Source organism: Carettochelys insculpta, chromosome 7, assembly GCF_033958435.1.
Source record: "Carettochelys insculpta isolate YL-2023 chromosome 7, ASM3395843v1, whole genome shotgun sequence".
NCBI lineage: Eukaryota > Metazoa > Chordata > Testudines > Carettochelyidae > Carettochelys > Carettochelys insculpta.
Window position 1 is genome coordinate 67,165,048 of NC_134143.1, and position 21,600 is coordinate 67,186,647.

Sequence of the window (21,600 nt, forward strand, 5' to 3'; positions counted from 1 at the left end):
TGAGATTGCAACTAGACTTGCATTCTATGCACGGATGCATCTATTAAATTCCCCAGAGTAGCTTACATTATACACTTTGTCTACACTATGCAGCTTCAAGCAACGCTTTTAGACATGATGTAGAAGTTGGGCAGCATAACTGCTGTATGTCAGCTCTTTTGCCAACAAAATACTTCCACCGCCAACAAAATACTTCCATCCCCAACAAGTGGCATTAGCTTTGTCAGTAGAAGAGCACTCCTGCCAACTAAGTGCTGCTCACACCGGTACTTCTTTTGAGCAAAACATTTGCTTTTGCAGTGATGTCATTTTAACACCTCCGAAGGATAAAAGTTGGGTTGTTCAGATGTGAGTGTAGCCATAGCAAAGATTACATATTACACAGCAAGTGATGGTAAGAAAGAGTTGAGGTTGGGAGGACAAACTAGCGCAAATCAAAAGCAGAAGAATGAAGACACGTGGTACACCAAAAACAGGCCATTCCAGAAACAGGTGGCTGAGTAACAAAGCAAGAGTTGCACGCTACAGCAAGATATGTTCTGAAGTAGTTGGTTCACCAGCACATTAGGCTTCAGGACATAAAGATAATGAAATGTTTTGGCTTATTTCATCTATGACATCTAAAATTAGAAGCTCCTTGAGTGGCAACAAGGTCCATTACACTGCGAGGGTACTTGCTGTCTACCACCTTGAAGACGAAAATCCATTAAGTACTATCTCCCTAAATGTACCTCCAGGCCAACTTTCCATGAAGCAGCAAATAAACTGTGGGATGAAAAAAGATATGAGACACAATTTAACAGCTACCTTGTACCTAAAATATATGCAACTACTGAGGTTCTGCTGCCTGAAGACTCTTGGAAAATAAACTGAGGTCAATGCGATGGACAGTAGAATTTAAAGCTGACTACAGTAATTATTTCAGTTTAGCTAAGTGACATACTACTTGCTAAGTGTTCTTTAGTACTTCAACTCTAATGTATGTTACCTATTTATAAAATAGGATAATATTTTCCTATATAAGTGTGATGTTATAAGGTTCAATTACTTAAAGCACTAAGAAATCCTCAAATGTAAAGGTGCCATAAGAGTATTTTGTGCTATGCTTATATCATCTAGTCCAACCCCAGACAGAACAAGATTGCTTCCTACCAATACATTTTATTAAGAGAATATGAGTGAGTTTGATAGGCAGGTACACAAAATGTATCAATGTTACATTAAAGAAAATTTAATAATCTTCTAAGTGTTTCAAATACATCTCCATATTATTTAGCCCATTATGTCAAGATCATTATATTAAGCTGCCATCAAGAACACACTGCTATAGAATTTAAAATGTTTAATTACCTGGATTTTTTTTTCCTCACAATTCTCCTTGCTCTATTAATGCAGGTAACCTGTAAAGTGAAACAAAAAGATCATTGTCTCCTGAGAGGGCATCTGTATTACTGGAATTACGTTGTGCTACCTTTCAGCATGCTGTACTTACGCCTAAACATATACTTAAAAACATCAACACTATCAAAATATTTCTCACGCTTCAAAATATTTACATAAAACTCACTGTGAAATTTGAGATGTATGTAGATTTAGAAAAATACATGACACTTAAACCACTGCAAAGATACAAAACCTGCATGTGCATGAAACAGAATCATGGTCTGTGGATACCTGCAGCCATAGATTTGCAGGGCTCTATTTATACGGCATGAGCCATGGACAAGGGGATCCCTTAAATCTGGAGAAAATTGATAAATGACGACTCAGGAATGTGTCAGTAAAGGCATCCTGCCATTTTCCCAATTCTCACAATTGTGAATCCAAATTTCAATAAAAAATATTTGAGCCTCTAAAGCACTGGTTCCCAAACTTTTTGGCATCACGTCCCCCTTTTGATTTTTGAGAAACTCTCCTGTCCTCCCAACCTCTTCTTTACCATCATCCAACCCCCCTTTTTAACAAAAAATTCAATTAATAATTTAAAATAAAAACAAGTCTTGATATAAAAATGTTATTTAAAATTAAAAATTAGTACAAATACTTTTTCTTGGCCCATTGCAGGTGCCTGGTGCAACCCCAGCTGCCTGAGCCCCGTGCCAGCTGCCCGCCTGTCTGAGCCCTGTGCTGCCAAAGACATCTGCCCAAGCTCCACAATGCCAGGACCAGCTGCCTGAGCCCTGTGAGCCCCCCCCCCGCCCCTTGATGCCAGGGCCAGCTACCTGAGCCCCGTGAGCTCTCCCACCCCTCCCCTCCCCCAAAGCCAGGCACCCTCAACCCCCTACTCTCACCCCATCCCCCTCCCCTGAGCCAGGCACCCCCAGCCCCCCATCTAACCCCATCCTCCTCCTCCCCCACAACCCACAGGCACCTTTGCAGGAGACAGCTAGCTCCAAGTGGGTCTTCACCAGCTGCCTGCTTTTTATAGAGGCTGCTCCAGGTTACCCACGTAAAATGGCAGGGGCTGAGTGTCGGGTGGTAAGAATGACAGTGGGGGGTGGGAGGTGGCTGGGTTGCCTCATGCGCCCCCTGCAATTTCTTTATGACCCCCAGGGGGCATGCCCTCCAGTTTGGGAAACCATGCTCCAAAGTATCACCTCCATTTTAAGTATAATCCATAGTCCACTTTCAGCACAACAAAAAAATTAAACTTCAGAAGCAGCCCTGCTACCTCTGAGGCATAGCTGAGTGAGCAAACCATTGGTTGGGTGGGGAGAAAGAGGAACAATATTGCTCTTTGAAGTTTGGCCACTTTTTAAGCACTGTGCTGTTCATAAAGCAACTTTTCAACCCAGTCCTTCAGTGCAGTCAGGATGCCATTAAATTTCCCTTTTCTTCTTATGAACCTTTTCATGTGAAAGTGAAACACCTACGTAAAATGTATGAGAAAAATTACTCACGTGCGCACACACACGAATACCGTGTTTCTACTATTTTTGTTCTCTCTAACAAACTATTTTCTACAACAAAAATGTCTTCTGCATGCAACTTATGGGAGACAACCCCCCGCAAAAACAAAGAGTATTTTTATCATCTTCCCAACAAATCACAATAATTTTTCACATTTGGAAGTCATGCCATAAATACCGGGGAGGGGGGGGACAGAGGAGAGAAGGAAAAGACAAAACCATATAACAAACCCCATAAATGTGATTCTATGCAATTCAAAGTTAGCAATAAAGTCAATGGTTCATAATATTAATGTGCAGTATTTACTAATTATGAAACTAGCAGGCTCCAACTGTACAAAGCAATCCAGGCATATACATTTCTCTTTAACCACAGACATTTTTTTCTAAGGCTATGACAGCCTATTCCAACCATCACCAGCTCTTCCTTGTTACTGTTTCACAAATTAGCTAGAGCAGTCCCAGAATAATTTTTTCCTGTCTCTACAGGGGTATGCTACACATTTCTTGCATCACTGTTTTTCAGCTGTATTAGATAGTCCCTTCTTCACTATTGTGACTTTTTGATCCAGCGGGAGATAACCTGCTGCCCATTGGGGTTCTTTGTGTCCTATGAGATATTTTGTTTGCATTGCCAATGTATACGGTTGCCAGATTCTACTGGTTTCTGTTCAGATAGACAAAAAACCCACTTGCACTGCTGAAGTGACATGCATTAAACCAAGCGCATATGAAGTGAGATGTGCTAATTGCACGTAACGCTGACTGTGAGGGCTGTGTACTCCCTCTGCATCTAATCACAGCACTGCTACAGTTCAGTTGGCATACCCCGCAAATTCTAGGCACACAAACACAATTATCAAAACTACACTGTCATGTAAGACCATCTTGATTATGGCAATCTCGTGGCCCGCTGAGATGAAGGAGGACCACTCATGCAGTCCACTTACTGAGGCTGACCACCACTACTTGGTTAGTCCACTGTCCTCTAAAAATTTTAGATGTGTTAAGGGTTGGGCTTCCAAGAAAGCAAAACTGAAGTACATAAAAAAGGACAAAGGCAGTCAGTCACGCTACTCCAAGAGCATAATGATTTTTAAATAATTATGAAATGCAATTATTCTATAGGTAACCAAATATGTTTTCCACAATTATTTTGCTGCATAATGACAATTCCTCTCAGTCACCGCATACTTAATGACACTGCAAGATTTCGAATAAATGAATGTGAAGATTTTCTTGTAATATGTTTATATATAGGGACAAATGGCAAATGTCAGAGCAAATCATTTAATAATGTCATCTGTTCTTCTTTTAACTTGTAAGACTGAAACAAGAAAAATTTAACAGTAAGAAGATCAGTCTATATTACAAGAAATCATATAGAAACTGTCAGGTCACCATTTAGCTACAACAGATCAGAAAGGGATCTTGGAATTATAGTGGATAGTTCTCTGAAAACATCCACACAGTGTGCAGCGGCAGTCAGTAAAGCAAACAGGATGTTAAGAATAATTAAAAAAGGGATAGAAAATAAGACAAAGAATATCTTACTTCCCCAATATAAAACTATGGTACGCCCACATCTTGAGTGCTGCATGCAGATGCAGTCTCCTCACCTCAAAAAAGATATATTGGCATTAGAAAAGGTTCAGAAAAGGGCAACTAAAATGATTAAGGGTTTGGAACGGGTCCCATATGAGGAGAGGCTAGAGAGACTGGGACTTTTCAGTCTAAAAAAGTGGAGACTGAGGGGCGATATGATAAAGGTATATAAAATCATGAATGGTGTGGAGAAAGTGAATACAAAAAAGTTATTTACTTGTTCCCATAATACAAGAACTAGAGGACACCGAATGAAATTAATGGGTAGCAGGTTCAAAACTAATAAAAGAAAGTTTGTCTTCACACAGCACACAGTCAACCAGTGGAACTCCTTACCAGAGGATGCTGTGAAGGCCAGGATTCTAACAGAGTTTAAAAAAGAGCTCGATAAATATTTGGAGATTAGGTCCATAGACGGCTATTAGCAAGGGGTAAGGTATGGTGCCTAGCCTTTTGTCAAAGGCGGGAGATGGATGGCAGGAGACAAATCGCTTGATCATTGTCTTCGGTTCACCTCCTCTGGGGCACCAGGCATTGGCTACTGTCGGCAGACAGGATACTGGGCTAGAGGGACCTTTGGTCTGACCCAGTATGGCCGTTCTTGTGTTCTTATTTGTCTGAGGAGTGAGTATAATTCATTCTCCTCTAACCACTACACATTGCCAAAGACATACAAGGAGAACAAAACACTCACTAGTCTATTAGTAAATGGCAATTCAAAAATACTAATGATACACTTTTAGAAATATTTTTAAAATTAGGACTACATAACTTGCAGCTAAGTTTTTAAAATGGCTGAAGAGATCGCTGGCCCATTCATGTTAAATTTTCATTAGGGTGACCATATCTCCCAACTATGGGACACGGAGATATGGGGTGAAGGGGTGGCTCCGCCTGCCTGCACCAAGCCCTGGGGAAGCAGCAGCCACAGGCACTCCCCAGCCCCGGGAAGCAGTGGCCACAGGCACTCCCTGGTTGGAGCCCCAGGGAAGCCACAACCGTGGGCACTCCCTGCCCAGAGTCCCAAGGGCCTAAATATGGCACAATTCGTCCTTTTTATAAGGTTAGTAGGGACACCTTTTTGGCATTCCAAATACGGTACCATCCCGCCCAAGACAGGACGTTTGGTCACCCTGGTCTTAATAATTTTTAGAATACTGAAGAAATTCTCCAAGACTGCCACATTAAGCTTCTTCTAATCTTTATGTAAGGACCAGCGGGATGATCTAAGTAACTACAAGTCCGTTAGCCAGTCATGGACAAAACAATGGGAAAACTGATATGTGAAACTGATGAAGAGTATAAATAATATCAGTCAACTGAAAATAGGTCTTTATCAAATAAGCCTGATTTTATTCCTTGATGAGGTTATAAATTTGGTAAGCAAAGGTAATTGAAGAGATGTAGTAGAATTTGTTAAGGCTTTTGATTTAAGACCACATGATATTCAGATTTAAAAAAATCAGTATTCTGGCACTGTTAAAATGAATAAGAACTGGCTATCTGAAAGATCTCAAAAAGCAGTAGCCACTGAAGAATCATCAGCATTAATAAATACTGGCGTTTCTATTGGGAGTGCTACAGAGATTGGTGCCAGGCTCAATACTATTCAACATTTGATCAGTGATCTGAAACTAAATATAAAAATCACTGTTGGTAAAATTTGCAGATGACACAAAGATTGACACAACCGTAAATACCTACGAAGACAAGACAGTAACCTGGAAATCTGATTTAGCTGGTAAACGAGATCCACTTCAATAAAATGCGTTTTTATAGAGTCAAATGAAAACTCACACAGTGTACTAAGAACACAAGCCATAACCTGCAGAATAGGCAATTATATTCTGGAGAAAAGCCACTCTGAAAATTTAAGTGTCCCAGGTGACAAACAATTGAATATGAGCTCCCAGTGCACCACTGCAGCAAAAAAGGCTAAAACCATCCTCAGAGGTATAAACAAGGGGCTACTGATTAGAACCAGAAAGATAATGTTATCCCTGTATACAGCATTCATGAGACAGATACTACAATACTGTATCTCCAGTTCTGGAGATTTGGGGAAGGATTTTGAAAAACTGAAAAGGGTGCAGGAAAGTCACAAAAATGATTTAAGAACTGAAGAAACTGTCAGACAAGGCCTAAGTGCAAGTCAATAACTTTAAATATTGATTTTCTCTTAAGAAAGCCACTGACTTTTGGCAGAATTATTTTTTTCCATGTTCACCTGATCATCAGTTGACTTGACTTAAACCTAAATTTGGATGCACATCTAAACATCAATGGATTTTTGAAAGACACCATCCCCAGCAAAAAGTTGGGTGAGAAATGACAGACACTCATTCAAAACTCTTAAGATAATTCCAACAGTGCTAGAATTAAGAATTCATTATTGCAAATTAATATTGTGTGGAAATGAAAATAAGCCTGTAAATGCAAATGCAAATTTTAAATGAAATATTTCATAAAATGGCAAGAATAAATTTGTCAGTCAAAGATTTGTTGGTTTCTCCTGATGAATGAATTTGTTGATTTCTCACACAGAATAATATGACGCAACAGAGGTTGCTATTGTAGTGATCTCTCCCATTAAAAAACAGACAACACAATGCTGACTATTTCTTCACAGTTCCATCCAGCAGCCATGATGGATCACATCACAATGCCGGTTAGTCAGGGACACAAGGAAATATCTCAAAGACAAACACTCGGGGGGGAAGCTCCTACAGCCACTAGTACAGGGGCTGGCAACCTGTGGCTCTGGAGCCTCATGTGGCTCTTTAAGGAGCCACTTGTGTCTCCGAGTACTGCTGCCTCTGACTCCTCTTGGAGTTCCAGAGGCTGCCACTGCTTAAACAAAAAAATAATAAATTCAGTTGCTGCCATTAAACCAACTGAATTTAGGTTTTTTTTCTCTCTCTCATTCTTTTTTTTTTTTTTTTTTTTTTTTAAAGCAGCAGCTGCCGTCTCCAGAGCTGCTAAGCAGTCAATGAAGCAGGGAGCCCTAGAAGTGAAAGCCATAGGGCAGCAAGCCGCCCTATGTGGGGGAAAGCTAAACCAGCAGAAAAGCTGGGGGAGGGGCAACCAAGTCTGCCCCTGCCACAGCCACATAGCCTGCTGAGAAGGCAGCAGGGAGCAGTGGAGGAGCTGCGCACGCTGAGGTGAATTAATCCTGGGAGTTGGGTAGGAGGCTGGGGCTCAGAGGGATTAAGCCTGGGGATGGCGGTAGCAACTTTCTAACTCGTACAAATCACTGTGTGTGCACTGTTTTTAAAGAAGAGTGCTAACAAAAAGTATGATTTGACATTATTTATAAAGTATGTCTCATATTCACATGCATTGCAGTTCTTGAAGGACTGATTTGTAACTGAATTTGAAAAATGTCTCTTCTTGCTATTTCAGTTGCAGACCCCTGAACTAGTATTTAACAGCTGGTAAGTATACAGAGAGCACGCAACTCTGGCTTGATTCTTGACACTGGATTACAAAAACAAAAATATAAAACCTATAGCTATTACAGAATTCTGAGTTTCAAAGCAAAATTAAAACATCCAAGTTTTGTGCAACTGCAAAGAACCCTTGAGGAAACACTGTTTCCTTAAACCACTCACCACAGAAATACAAACTTCACCAAGCAGTGATTTCTTCAATGGAAACAACCACCCACCTAACATGGTTCCACCTTGCTCAACTCCTACTCCTTCAACATACAGAGCATTTGACAGAATAGGATACAGAAATTTTCTATCATCACTACTAAGTCCACAACATCTCTTTAAATCAGCAGCTAATAGAGACAACTCACAAACAAAACCAAAAACACACAGGTCACCGTACTCTGTGGTTTTGAAGAAATACGAGGTTAGCTACGAACTTGTAGCTGTTTAATTTACTAGAAATGTGAACATGATAGTTTGCAACATTTATTTTTGCATTACATTTTCTCCCTTTTGGTTTAGTCCCAAGATAGTAAATTTTGTCATAGTTGCTGAACGAAAAACAGACTGTTACTGAAGCAGGTATGTAAAAAATAACCACCATTAGCACAATCTCACTTGTATTTTTTAAAATTAATTTTATTTAGGCTCTCCCAATTTTATTTCTCTTTGCATCAAATCTTGTGGACAATGCACAATATTACAGAAGCTGAAGATTTTGGCAATGTGGTATGGATAGATGGGACTCTTCTCCTCTACTCTTGAAGGGGTAAATGAGGTAGATGATACAGATGAGAAGTTGTTTCTCTCCGTTCCTTCTAATTTGTGAGAATAGTCAGATTTTTGTGGGGAGGGGACAGATGAGGTACCAGCGTTCCCTGTAAGCTGAGCACTTCGGTAGCCCGGCTGATTACCAGAGTACCAGCCACCCACAATGGACAGCATGTTTTTCTATTGGTGTACATCAGCACACTCCAGACCAAAATTTATTCTACCCTGGATGGAAAAAATTAGAGGGAATACTGGGGGACGGACAGACACCTGAATTCCTTATTTTCTACTTTAACAGAACTCAACAGCAGCTAGCTGTTCCACCACTACCATACAAATATCTCCACTGGATCCACAACAAAGCCAATCATTCTCTTGATGTTTCTAGTATGGTGCTTGCACCGGGGGGAGGAGGGGGAGACGGCTCTGTATGCTGCATTTTAACTGTGGAAAAAAGCCATGTGCAGCTTGTGAGCCACAGTTTGCCCATCCCTACACTAGAAGAATGACACGCAGTGTTAGGTCTGACATGGAGAGAGAGTGAGGGAATGTAAATAGGGGTCAAATAGAAGGATCAGGCTTCAGACAGGGATCAGCTGGTGGAAAGATACATATTGTTTGTACTTTTATGTTTGTTGTTCCAGATTTCCAGCGTATCTTTGTGCCAAAGCTCGAAACGAGACTACAGGTATGTAATAGTAGCTCTACCACTCCCGCAGGACAAGGGAAAGGACAGGTGATGGAAACAAAAAAAGAATAGAAAACTATGCCAAAACAACTCTCAGAAGGAAAGAGCCTGGAAAGAAGGGGATGTGTGCGCACAATTATATCTATTGTAAAGAGAAAGACAACATACTACTTGCTTTTAGGAACAGAGTACAAAAACATTTAGGGTTCCAGTCTAATTAGTGTAGACATAGCCACACTGTTTATCATAGAATCATAGAATACTAGGATCTGAAGGGACCTCGAGAGGCTGAGTCCAGCCCCCTGCCCTCATGGCAGGACCAAGTACTGTCTAAACCACCCCCAACAGACATCTTCCTAACCTGTTCCTAAATCTCTCCAGCAATGGAGATTCCACAACCTCCCTTGGTAATTTATTCCACTGTTTGACCACCCTGACAGTTAGGAACTTTTTCCTAATGTCCAACTTAAACCTCCCTTGCTGCAGTTTAAGTCCATGGCCTCTTGTTCTATCCTCACAGGCCAAGAACAACTTTTTTCCCTCCTCCTGATAACACGCTTTTAGATACTTGAAAACTGCTATCATGTCCCCCACTCAGTCTTCTCTTTTTCAAACTAAACAAGCCCAATTCTTTCAGCCTTTCTTCATAGGTCCTGTTCTCTAGACCTCTAATCATTCTTGTTGAAGCATCTGTCTACAGGAATTACTGTTGGAAGAGATGTTCCTTACAAAACTTCTGTCAACAGATCGCATCTACGTATAAAAGCAGACAGATCTTCTGATGTGCTCCATTGACAAAAGGGCCCTCCCGAGTGTTGACGCAGATTTTTGTTGACAGTTTCTGTCTACCTGACTGTCGAAAAAAATCAAAGTGAAACTGCAGCTCTGATGTTCTATAAATGGACAAGCTTTCGAATACAGATTAAGTATGACAAGGAGGGAAATCTATGCTCCAATGAAGCCCTGGGAAGCAAAAATTATAACAAATGAAAAGATGTACTGTATACTAACTTGCTGGATAACAGGAAAAGCATTCATTCTACATACGCAATAATGGTGCAATAAGAGATGCAGTTTTTGCTAGAAGTTATTTAAAGGAAAACTGAACATTGAGAAGTTCGTTTAAACTTCTGGATTTTTTGCTCTTTAACACTGTCAAAACAGAGCATATTGTACCTTAACAACACTGACTTAAAAAAAGGTACATTCACCCTATCAATATTTTATTAAACAAAACAAAAAGCCCAAACCTGAATCTTCAGAGTAACAGCAAAACACATCAGTTCAGAGGGGTGCCTGAAGACTACAATTTCTCAGGAGCTGCCCCCACATTTTTTTCTGTTCACTTTTACTTTTCACTTTCTATTTACTGTCCCCTGATAGTTTACTATTTTTCCAGGCACTTGAAAACTTTGCAGTTACAGAAAAAATTATGGTAGAAGTGAAAATCCCTGTTCTATAGCCCAGGGAATTGAGAAGCCATAGTTTGTTCCATATTACACAGATAGCTGGAACACTCTAGAAGGCACGAAAGCCTTTTTTATTGAAAGAGGACATGACAGCAAGAGACACCGGTACAGTACTCCTTCAGGATGGAAGACTCTTTGGGGGGCAGGGTCACAACCCAACTCCACTCTACCCTTAGACACAGCTCTGCCCCACTCTCTGCTCTCAGGTCACCTCTACCCCTACTCACACTCCTCCCCCATTCCCTAGTTCTACCCCTACCCTCCACATTCCTCCTCTGTTGAGCATACTGTGCAGTAACAGAGAAGAGGAAGAGAGAGAGACTCCATTTCCAAGAAGGCATGGCAAGGAAAATTTGGGCACCACTTCAACAATGTCTGTCATGCAGACTACAGGTGCCAAGCCAGCAATAAATACAAAAGACAAATACACATTTTAACAGAAGTTAAAGATGACTAATGACAAATAATTTATCAGTACTTTTCTGGTTATTTTCCTGTGTAGTTATGGTAAGATAGCACCACATAACCTACAAAAGCACTGTACAGTGGACAACCGACTTACATTTTTCGACGTAGCGTTTCTTGCAAAAACGCGAGTTGAAACTGTGAGTGGCGGGGAATCAGGAAACTGACTAGCACTGCTGCACTAGTCAGTTTCCTGACTCCAGCAAGTGGCAGGGAGCTGGGAACATGGCAGCAAAGCCTGGTTCCCGGCTCCCTCCGCTTGCAGAAGCCTGGAAACTGACCTGTACTGCTGTGCTGGTCAGTTTCCTAGTTCCCATGAGCAGCAGGGAGCCCAGAGAGAGGCAGCAGTGCTAGTCAGTTTACCAGCTGCACTTGTCTCTGGGCTCCCTGCCACTCATGGGAGCAGGGAGCCAGGTGCAGCCAGGAGCGGGGGACATGAAGGCAGAAGCCCCCACCATGCAGTCCTGACTTGCATGAAATTTGACTTACATGTGCAACACATCCTACACTAAGTCAGGGGTCTACTGTACAGAGGTACAAAATCCACTGATAACTTCTCTTCTTAACAGTCTTACAATTATACCAATATTTTAGGGAAAACACATACTAAACTTTTCAATCTCCTTTTGTTCACAACGCCACATAGAGGATTACTCCATATAGATTACCCCAAATATGCAGGCTTTAAAGCAAAGCAGTACTTAGAATACATCACATATTTCTGTAATGAAGGCTGGATAATGGAAAACCATGCAAAAATGACTTGCTGGTTTCTATTTAAAAAAAAGCCCCACAATTTATCCTCCACTATTTGCTTTAGTGAGCCACCACACCAGGTTACAACTTCTTGCCATTTTGAACATATACTTAAGAAAAGTCTTTTAGTTCTTACTCAGGCCACGCTTCCCTTGCAATCACTGGAAGTTTTTCCTATTACAAACACCACAATTTTTCTGCTTAGCGAGACAATTGCTTGAAATCACAGAAGGATACTGAACAATTCTAAAAACTAGCTAGAGTTTATTTTTGCTCTCTCAGTTTAAAACATAGTTAAACAGTTGACATGTCATTTTAACCTCAAACTTAAAGATGTACCTCATCAAACATCCACTCAAGCTGATACATCCTAGAGTGGCCAAAAATGAACTGAATCCAAGTTGTTCAAATAATGCTATTTCAGTGAAAAAGGTTCTATTGACTCAAACACTAAATTTCTAGAAATACACAGTACAATCACGAACTGAGGCAAATCTTCTAACATGCATTGTGCCTGTAATACAAATTGATTTTTTTTTTGGATACAGCTGGGTCTTTCTGTAGCCAGATAACCTAATGTTGTAGAATAAGTCTGGCTTAGTTTCTGTATTCTATTATATGTTTAAGGTGTGGATGTGTTTTGGTAAGATCTTGTAGAAAAGAATACAAAGTTTTCAATACTAAATTAGGCAATTACAGAGATTTATTAAAAAAAAGAACTGTAATGTAACAACACTGTTGACAAAATATGCAGTAAAATGGCTTATGCAGAAAAGTTTCCAAAATATAATGAGGAAATTTTGGGGAATCTTACCAAAAAGAAACACCTTCTTGGGGTTAGTTTGCATCAAAAGTTACTTTTTATTGCAAATTGTCAAGTTTATAATCTGACTCTGAAATATTAAAAATATTTCAAGTTGCTAAATTTCTAAAATAGCCAGATTTACCAGTTTATTGAGATATGTTCTGAGCTCAGTAATTCTTACTATGTATTATTACGCATGAAACCAAAGCCTGAAGAGTCTAGGATAATAAAATGACTGTTAGGTTCGTAAACCTTATGAAGTAAGATTTTGTAATAATGCACTATTACATCACATTAATACAATTCTTTAGTATAAATACGGTAAGGAATTCAGTAACAGGGATGAACGAGAAGGCCTCTGCATGTGAAAAGGTCCACATTGGCACCTAGAGGTAAAACTAATAGCCAGTTACCAGCCCTTCCGTGTAACTGCAGCCAAATAATTTGATTATGTGGAAAATGACATGAATACTGATTTCAAAGGGTTTTTTTTTTGGGTTGGGGCTTAATTCATTCATATTCATTCATTCAAAGTGGGTTGAGACCCCTAAAAGGCAAGTGTGAGATGTACAATATACAAATTTCATCAGTGTATTTTTGTAATGACTGTCAGTGTCTACCAGAGCCTTGAGTGAGTCCCCTTTTACTCTAGTTTAAGGGAGACTCTAACTGTAAGTTTAAACAAATACCTTCCAAATAATTATTGAGATTTAAATAAGTAAAATTGGAAACACACACAACAATGTCAAAAATACTACAGAAATGCTAAACTAATCCTTTTGACTCATCAGTTGACTGTAAACTTCCAAACAAAACTTGGAAGCTTCCCAGTATTCTTTTTTCTCTCTTTTTACAATGTTGTCAGGTTTTGCAGAGCCAATATCTTTCTGACTTTAATTTCTGTTGGAAAATAGTCTAACAGAACTAATACAAAGGCTTCTGACTTCTCTCTTCCTCTGAGTGCACATTTCCTTGCCTTCCATCCCCATATTTTCACTCTATCTTGCTTTTCTATTGAGCCTCCCGCTTACATCCACTTCCTTCCCCTTCCAGTACAAGGCTATGTCTACATTAGAGCATAAAGTTGATTTTAAGGCACTTAACTTGATTTTACAATGTGAGTATCCTCATTGCAAATACCATCAGGTTGATTTTAAGGGGCACTAAGGTTGACTTTCTCAGCTGGCCCCTCCCAGACAAGGTAACACCAAGTTTAATTTTTAAAGGTCAAATAAATGCTAATATATAAACAGTGTTACTTTAAATCGATTTTATTACCCTCCAAAGGTACCCCACAATACTGAAATATGTCTGTTCTGGGTACTTTCACCTCCCCTACTTCCTGCACACCAGCAGAGCAGCGAACAGGAACCCTGGCAATTTGAGTTCGTTTTCTTTCTGGCTAGAATGGTGACTGCATCTAGCCATGGATTTCTCAGGGTCACTAAAGAGGCCCAATATGGAGCTATCAGAAGAGCCAGGACCTCATTTCTGTGTGGGTGGATGAATCTGTGCTAAGTAAACATGAGGGACACCCAGCAGTGCTGGGTGAAAATCAAGCTCCCACACACCTCCACACGGCTGCCAGGCTGTGCAGACCATGCCTGGAGACAGCAGCATGCCGTGTCCTGCACAGGGTTTCAGTGCTCGAAAGGGCTCCTTCCCTGCACAGGATTTAGCAAGAGAGGCTGCGAAACTTGTTTTCTCCACTTCACATTTTATGGGACTGCCCCCATCTCCCACTCCCAAAGCACCATGCAGCTGGCAGGATAGCCCCCTCTCTCACACAGGCAGTTGCTAGGGCTAGGGCTAGTGCTTCTTTACCAGAAGCAGCAAGGGAATCCCTTCATTCTTTCCTTAACTTTTCCTTCTCCTCTCAAGTCACTACTACTTCTGACAGGATAATGGCTCCTTCCAGCAGCCACTCGACACCAATGCCCTCAGATTCTTTCCTTCCCTGCTATTTAGTCTTGGGGATTCATAATGAGTCTGGATCTACTACTTCTAACTGTATCCTTACCTCATGCTGGAGATGTCAGTGCAACGGCCTCCTTAGAGCATTCTTCACTTCTATGTGGTGAAGATGCACAAATTTCTCTCTACTTCAAACCCGGCTCCTTCAGCCGGATACATTACCATTTTTTCATTGTATCTTCTTTCCTTGCAAATAATATGAAGTCTTTCACTAGTCACATGGCTTCCTGTTTCGTGTATTTTCACCAGAGGAAGAGACGCTAACCACTAGAAGCTAATACCCTCTGTCTTTCCTTCTCTTTTTCTTTTATAGTGATGCTAACCACTAGACACCTACCTCCTCTGGGATTCCATACTTTTTCTTCTTTCCTTGCAAATAATAGTAAGTCTTTCACTGGTTGCATAGAACCACTTTGTTCCACTTGCGTATCACAGACTTCAGATACTGACGCATTCCTGTTCAGTGTATTTTCACCGAGGGGAAGAGACGGTAACCACTGTAAAACAATGCCTTCTGTCTTGCCTTCTCTTCTTTTATAGTCACACTAATGCTAATACCCTATTTCAAACATGGCTTCTTCAGCCTCTCTCTCTCTCTCTTTACTTGCATTTAGTGTCAATTTAAAGTCTTTTGAAAGAACTCTTTTGTAAAAGCTGCCTCTTTCCATAATGTGGACAACTCAAACAGTTTCTCTCATCAGACAAGGAGACATCTGAAGCATGGCTATTTGTTTTCAATGGCAGGAGGGAATAAGGGCAATGCAGTCTGGGAAGATGATATCACGATACCACAATCACTCGTAGGGCATTTTTCCCCCCATAACGCACTTGACAAAAAAAGCTAAAAAAAACCAGCACCAGAATGCAATGGGGCCGAAGGAACTATTGTTGCAACAGTTGAGCTCTGGAGATTCAGTGGGAACACACTAAAGTTTACTTTGTGTGCAGGTGTGGATGCTCAACTTCGACTTTATAAAATGTAGTGGTAAAAAGCTGACTTTAATAAATTTTACTTTATTGCACAGTGTAGACATAGCCTGAGCATGATGTAGTCTCCCCACATCTAAAAATACAACCCCACCTCTGCACGCAATGCTTTATCACCTCAGCCTCAAACTACCATACAATCTCTCTTCTACCCTTTTCATTTCCAAATTCCATGCTCAGTCTGAGACAACTTGACAGCTTTTGAACTTGTCAGTGATTCCTGAAAACCTGTCCTCCATTGGCTTTCATATTCTTATTCCTTCAGCATGTGGATCTAGGAAGGCATAACCCTAATTCCCATTTCTCCCTGCATTTTTACCTCTTTCGGCCACATGTAAAGGGAAGTCCGTGGTCATCTCAAAAACTCAATATGGCCAAAATTGAATTCAGTCTCCATTCCCTGTGCTTCCATGTCCCAATCCTCCCTGCCATCGTTACAGTGGATAATTTTATCAAACACTCAAGGCTGTAACCTGGCATGTTTTACTCAGCCTTCTCTCTAGGGTCTGCATTTTGCTTATGTCTGAATCTTTCCACTTCTTCCTACACGGCATAACTGAAATTTGACCTTCCCTCTGTACACAGAGCTAAAAAATCTGTCATATAATCCTTATTTCACATTATGATGAGTACAACCTCCTCCTTCCAAACGTTTTGATTACAACTTTGCTCCCCTCCTGTCATAGGCGGTGAGCTATATGGGCCCATGATGCCCTGGCACCAGGAATATTCTTGGCCTGAGGCTGAGCTCCATCAAACTCACCATCTGGTCCTGTGTCCCCCAGCACCCTGCTGCCCCACATGCTTCCCCCATGCTTCTCCTGCCCTGCTTGCCATCCCCAGATAATTTAAAAGCCTGGGAGGGGGGCATGCTGCCACCATGGCAGCACAGCAGGACTTGAGTGACTTCCAGCCACTCTCTCACCACAACTGTTGGCACATGCAGCTCTGTGGGAGGGGGAGCACATGCTGTCAGCTGTGATGAGTGAGTTGGCAGCAGCTGCTCTAGCTCTGCTGCACTGCTACTGGTGGCTGCCCCCATCCCTGTGTGTTCCAAATCAGCTGGCAGGCCAGCACCCAGATACCTCCACCCACGAGCCATTGCCAGAGGAGGCTGCCACCAGGCAAGTGTGGTGCTCCTCATCTACTCCTCCCACACCACCCTGTTCACACCAACACCCTACAGAGCCTGCACCCTTCTCCCCCCACCCTTGTCCTGCCCCCAAACTCTGTCCCCCCAACTCCCAAACTTCCTCCCAGAGCCTGCACCCAGCACCCCAACTCCCTCTCAGAGCGTTAGACAGGTGGGGGATTTGAGTGGGAGTGAGGGAGTTGCAGTTCTGGGCATTCCAGGCACCACCAAAACTTTTACAAACTTGCTGCCCCTGCCTCCAATCTGTTCAAAATGCTGCCCCCAGGGCTTTTGTTCCTATTTTGTTGCCTCGACAACCACCGTGTCTTTTCTTCCTCTCTCTTCACTACTAAATCAAGCTTCTTAAGATTCTTCGTAAACTAAGCTCACTCCCTATCCAGTGACCTAGTAGCTTACTTTCTCTGATCTAGTTCCAAAGTCAGAGCCGGCCTTCCCTCTGCCAACTGCGCCAGTATTTACAGAACACTAGTCAGCCTCTCCCTTCAGTATCTTCATGCTTACAACAGGTGTTGGGAAGAGGGGAAAATGCTCACCTCTGCCACAATGTTTACAAAACCAGCCAGCTAACCTCTCCCTGCTAACACTCCACCCACTCTCCTCCCTTCCTCACTTGACCACTATGCCCAATTTAAAAAAATTACAAGCTGTAAAATAAACATATACACATACAATGAGATCAGTCCACAGTGCATATTAATGTCCCCTGTGTATGGTTTCTCTACTTCATTGCTGTGAAATAACCAAAAAAAAATTTTACACAATGAATTTTAAATGGAAATACCAATGTTTTATCATAATTATTTCCAGGGTAAGGTTGCCAACTTTCCCAAGGGGACAGAAAGGACACCATTGCTATGAATGGCATCTGATTCATCCAATCAGGAAAGTTGGCAACCCAACCCTACAGTAAAGTGCCTTTGATGAAGCTATGGAAGTACACTAATAGTATACATACTGGCACTAGGATTACTACTTAGCTCTTATATTATTTAGTTTATTTTTTTCAAAGCACTTGACAAACCATTATGTTTTGTACATGGGTTTTTAAACCTTTTTATCCAAAGATGAAGTGCTCCAAGCAAGCAGGTGTTGCAATAGCATACATTTGAGAAGTTAAAAGATTAATGATGATTTGCTTATTGTTCATTACCTCCCCCCAGCTAACATAAAAAGTTTCATATTAACTTTCTTTTGAGACCAAGAGGAATATGTAAACAAACCTTGCCTGAGCTACTGAATTATACACTTGTATTTACTTTGAAGATTATCCTAAAGACTCAAATCTGGGGCTAGAAGAGGGGCTTGGAAGGACAGTAGTACTTTTCAAATTCTAACTTTAAAACCACACTTTCCACAAGTTTCTAAGCAATTCACTGATATCTGTGAAGTTTAACTTTGCAGCTGCATCTCCCTCATCCCAGCCATTTCACTAGGACCTTGTGTTCTCCCCCATCTGTACAGCATCTACTTAAATACTAAGTTAAAATTTGCACAAAGGAAGTGAAGTAACCTTATCATGTTTGCACTTTTTTTATATTAGTTCTTATTTTCCTTCTAGAAGTATGCCTTATATGTCACACTATTAGAGCCCTCATTATCATCTCAATTTAATAGACTCAGGAGGTAGCACCTTAGAGACTAAATTTATTAGGTAATGAGCTTTTATGGGTAAGACCCACTTCCTCAGATTTGGAGTAGACATCCAGAACCTAGGGTTTATGTAGAGGGGGTGAGGAGGGAGGGAAGAAGAAAGGAGAAAAAAAGATAAAAAGGTGCCAGCGGCGGATTCACCGTCATTCATCTTGTGGTAAAATCCTTTTAGAGAAGAAAGGCTACATGGCCCCAAAACATGCCAACATTTTTATGGATGACCTACAACGTTTCCTCAGCTCCCATTACCTAGCACCCTGCCTTCTCTTTATGCTATATTGATGACTTCTTCACTACATGGACCACCGGTAACAAGACCCTTGAAGAATTCCACAGGGATTTCAGCAATTTCCACTCCAATATCAAAACCAGCCTCGAACATTTCGCACAAGAATCAGTCTACAAAAGGATTCTACCACAAGATTACAGAGGGAGACATCTGAATTGGAGACCCTGCAGCCGGCTCTGTTCCAGCCACGCAGTCCCTGGCCGGACAGCAGGGAGACCTCCAGCCACGCAGCTGGCTCTGCTCCCCACCTTAGACCCGCCCCCCCCCCGCAACCCCAAACTTCCCCCAGTCTTAGACACTCCCCTCCGCATCCGTAAACTGCTCCCAGGCTTAGATTCCCCCAGCTCACTGCAGGCCTAAATGGCCCCAGCCTTAGACCATACTCCTCTTGCAGCCTCTTCACCAGGGCTGCTAGGCTGGGCAGCTCCCCCAGCCCTCCTGCTCCCAGCAGGTGAAAGTCCTTAAAACCAATTAACTCAAGCGTTAAGCTTTTAGCACCAAGGCATAAGGTAAATGCCATCTCTAGTGACATATGTGCCTGAGGAAGCAGTGTTAAGAAATTGCAAATGGCGTCTTTAACAGCCACATGCAGCTCAGACTGCCCAGCTCCCGATCCTTAATAAATCTAATGGTGACCCATGTTTGGGTCCTGACCCATAAGCTTGGAATCCCTGCTCTACATACATACACACACTACATCCTATTTCTGCTGCTAAATTATTCAAATACCTCATAAAATACATAAGCCAGTTGAGTTTAGGTCAAGTTACAATGAACTTACGTTAAGTTGGAACAAACAGGAGGCTTTTACATGTATTTTAATGGGAATTTAGTGTCGCTCTTACAAGTTTTCACCTACAAGCATAGATTTGGGAACCAATTGTGCTCATACAGCAAGGGATGAGTGTACTTTGTCTAGTCCTTTTTTCCCCCCCTTCCCTTCTTCCTCCCTCCTCCCAGCTTCTAACTGTCTACTCCAAATCTGAAGAAGTGGGTTTTAAAAGCTCATGGAGTGAAGAAAATCTTCTGTGGGTGCCTTGAAAATTGACATTGTGCAGAACAGCAGGAACACTACCTCAGAGTGATGCAAGACCTGTCCTACCCTCCTCCATCAAATTATATAGTTCCTCAAGACATTCAAATTTTCTAATTGTTTTTTATTTCTCAACTCAGATTTAATTTCCAGTTTGGTAATATATCAACAATTGTGAGAGTGCTAGATGTGAAACATTCTGGATGTGAGCAAACAATAAGAGGAATCCTAAGGAGAAAGGAATTAAACTGATCTTGAGGTTCTTAGAAAGTAAGGAGTCCATGCCACTTACTCTTGAATTTACTTCAGATTGCATATTATTCAAGTTTGCCTATATATATTTAAATCAATTTCAAATGCAATAAACTAGAAACATCACAGCAAAAGAATGAAGAAAAATGGTTGCATACTGCTGAACAGATCCAACTCTAATGGCATGAACCTACATGATTCAGAGTATCCAGTCCTGAACCATCAAAACACAAAAGTATTTACTCACATCACAATGGGACTTGAAGATAACTATATGCTTACATGCTGGATAGAGCCACAGTGCTCAGCACCCCGCAGGATAACCCTTAAAGAAATTACATTTATTTATCTAAAAGAGATACAGAGGGGAGAAAGCCATTTGTTTTAAATCAGATGTGAAACCCAAATGTATTTACCCCTTTCTCAGAAGTGGGTATCATGGTGACTTCTCCCTGCCCAGTGTGACCTGAAACAAGAAAAAGCAGTTTTGACATTGCGGCCATACTCAGTCGCCCTTAGAGCGCCTCTCAACTCGGTGTAGGATGCTGCTGCTATCTTTGTCTCCAGTGACTCCTGCTTAATGCCTGCCTCTAACTACAGGTCTTCTGTGGCTCATCCCACTGGTCAAGCCATTTAGCTCAGATGACTTCCAGGGTATCACAAAATAAAACCAAATACAAATGAAGGAATTCTCCAGCCCCTGAGGCTAGTGAAGTATTCGCCTTGTATCTGTGCCAACACTATCTCAAGGCTACCTGTGGATAGGCCTACTCTGTCCTTGCAGCACAGTGACCCCATTCTCTCTCTCTCTTTGTTACTTTAACATTGGCCTTCTCAGTCAGACTCCAGCTGGGTTTTCCATGGACTCTGTATCTAAGGCCACATGAGGAGCTGAAGAGAACCCTGCAAATCATCACTGCATGATGAATTAATCTAAACACACATCTTCACTATAGGGAACATCAACCTAGCCACAGTCGATGTTCCAGAGCGCAATTTAGAGCGCCTAATATGGACATGTTAAATCGTTCTTAGAGGGAGCCTGCATCCACAATTCTGCTCCTCATTAGGAGAAAGGTCAACAGGAGTGTTTACTCCCATCGACTTCCCTTCACAAAGGTGGCTTAGAAACCCGAATTAAATGTGAAGTAACATCATCTGGTATTCTTAGCTTCCTAAACAAGGAAGACTCCAGGAAACACGTGAGGAACAAAGACTGAACTGGAGGAAGTGCTGGAGCCAAGCTAAAGAGATTTTTAGCCTGTGATTAAAGCACCGTGGGATTCCAGATTGTAACTAAGTGTCCCTTAGGACTTTGCAGCCTGCTTGTATCATCTCTTTGGATGCGAAAAGCAGA

General features: G+C 41.5%; 1 protein-coding gene across 6 annotated transcripts in view; it reads right to left on the minus strand.

Moving 5' to 3' along the window:
- ADD3 (adducin 3) overlaps positions 1-21,600 on the minus strand; it is a 225,006-nt gene that overhangs the window by 121,566 nt on the left and 81,840 nt on the right. For all 6 annotated transcript variants that reach the window (XM_074999205.1, XM_074999203.1, XM_074999207.1 and 3 more), the window contains exon 2: positions 1,351-1,400. The gene's annotated coding sequence lies outside the window, so the exon portion shown is untranslated. The remainder of the gene's footprint in view (positions 1-1,350; positions 1,401-21,600) is intronic.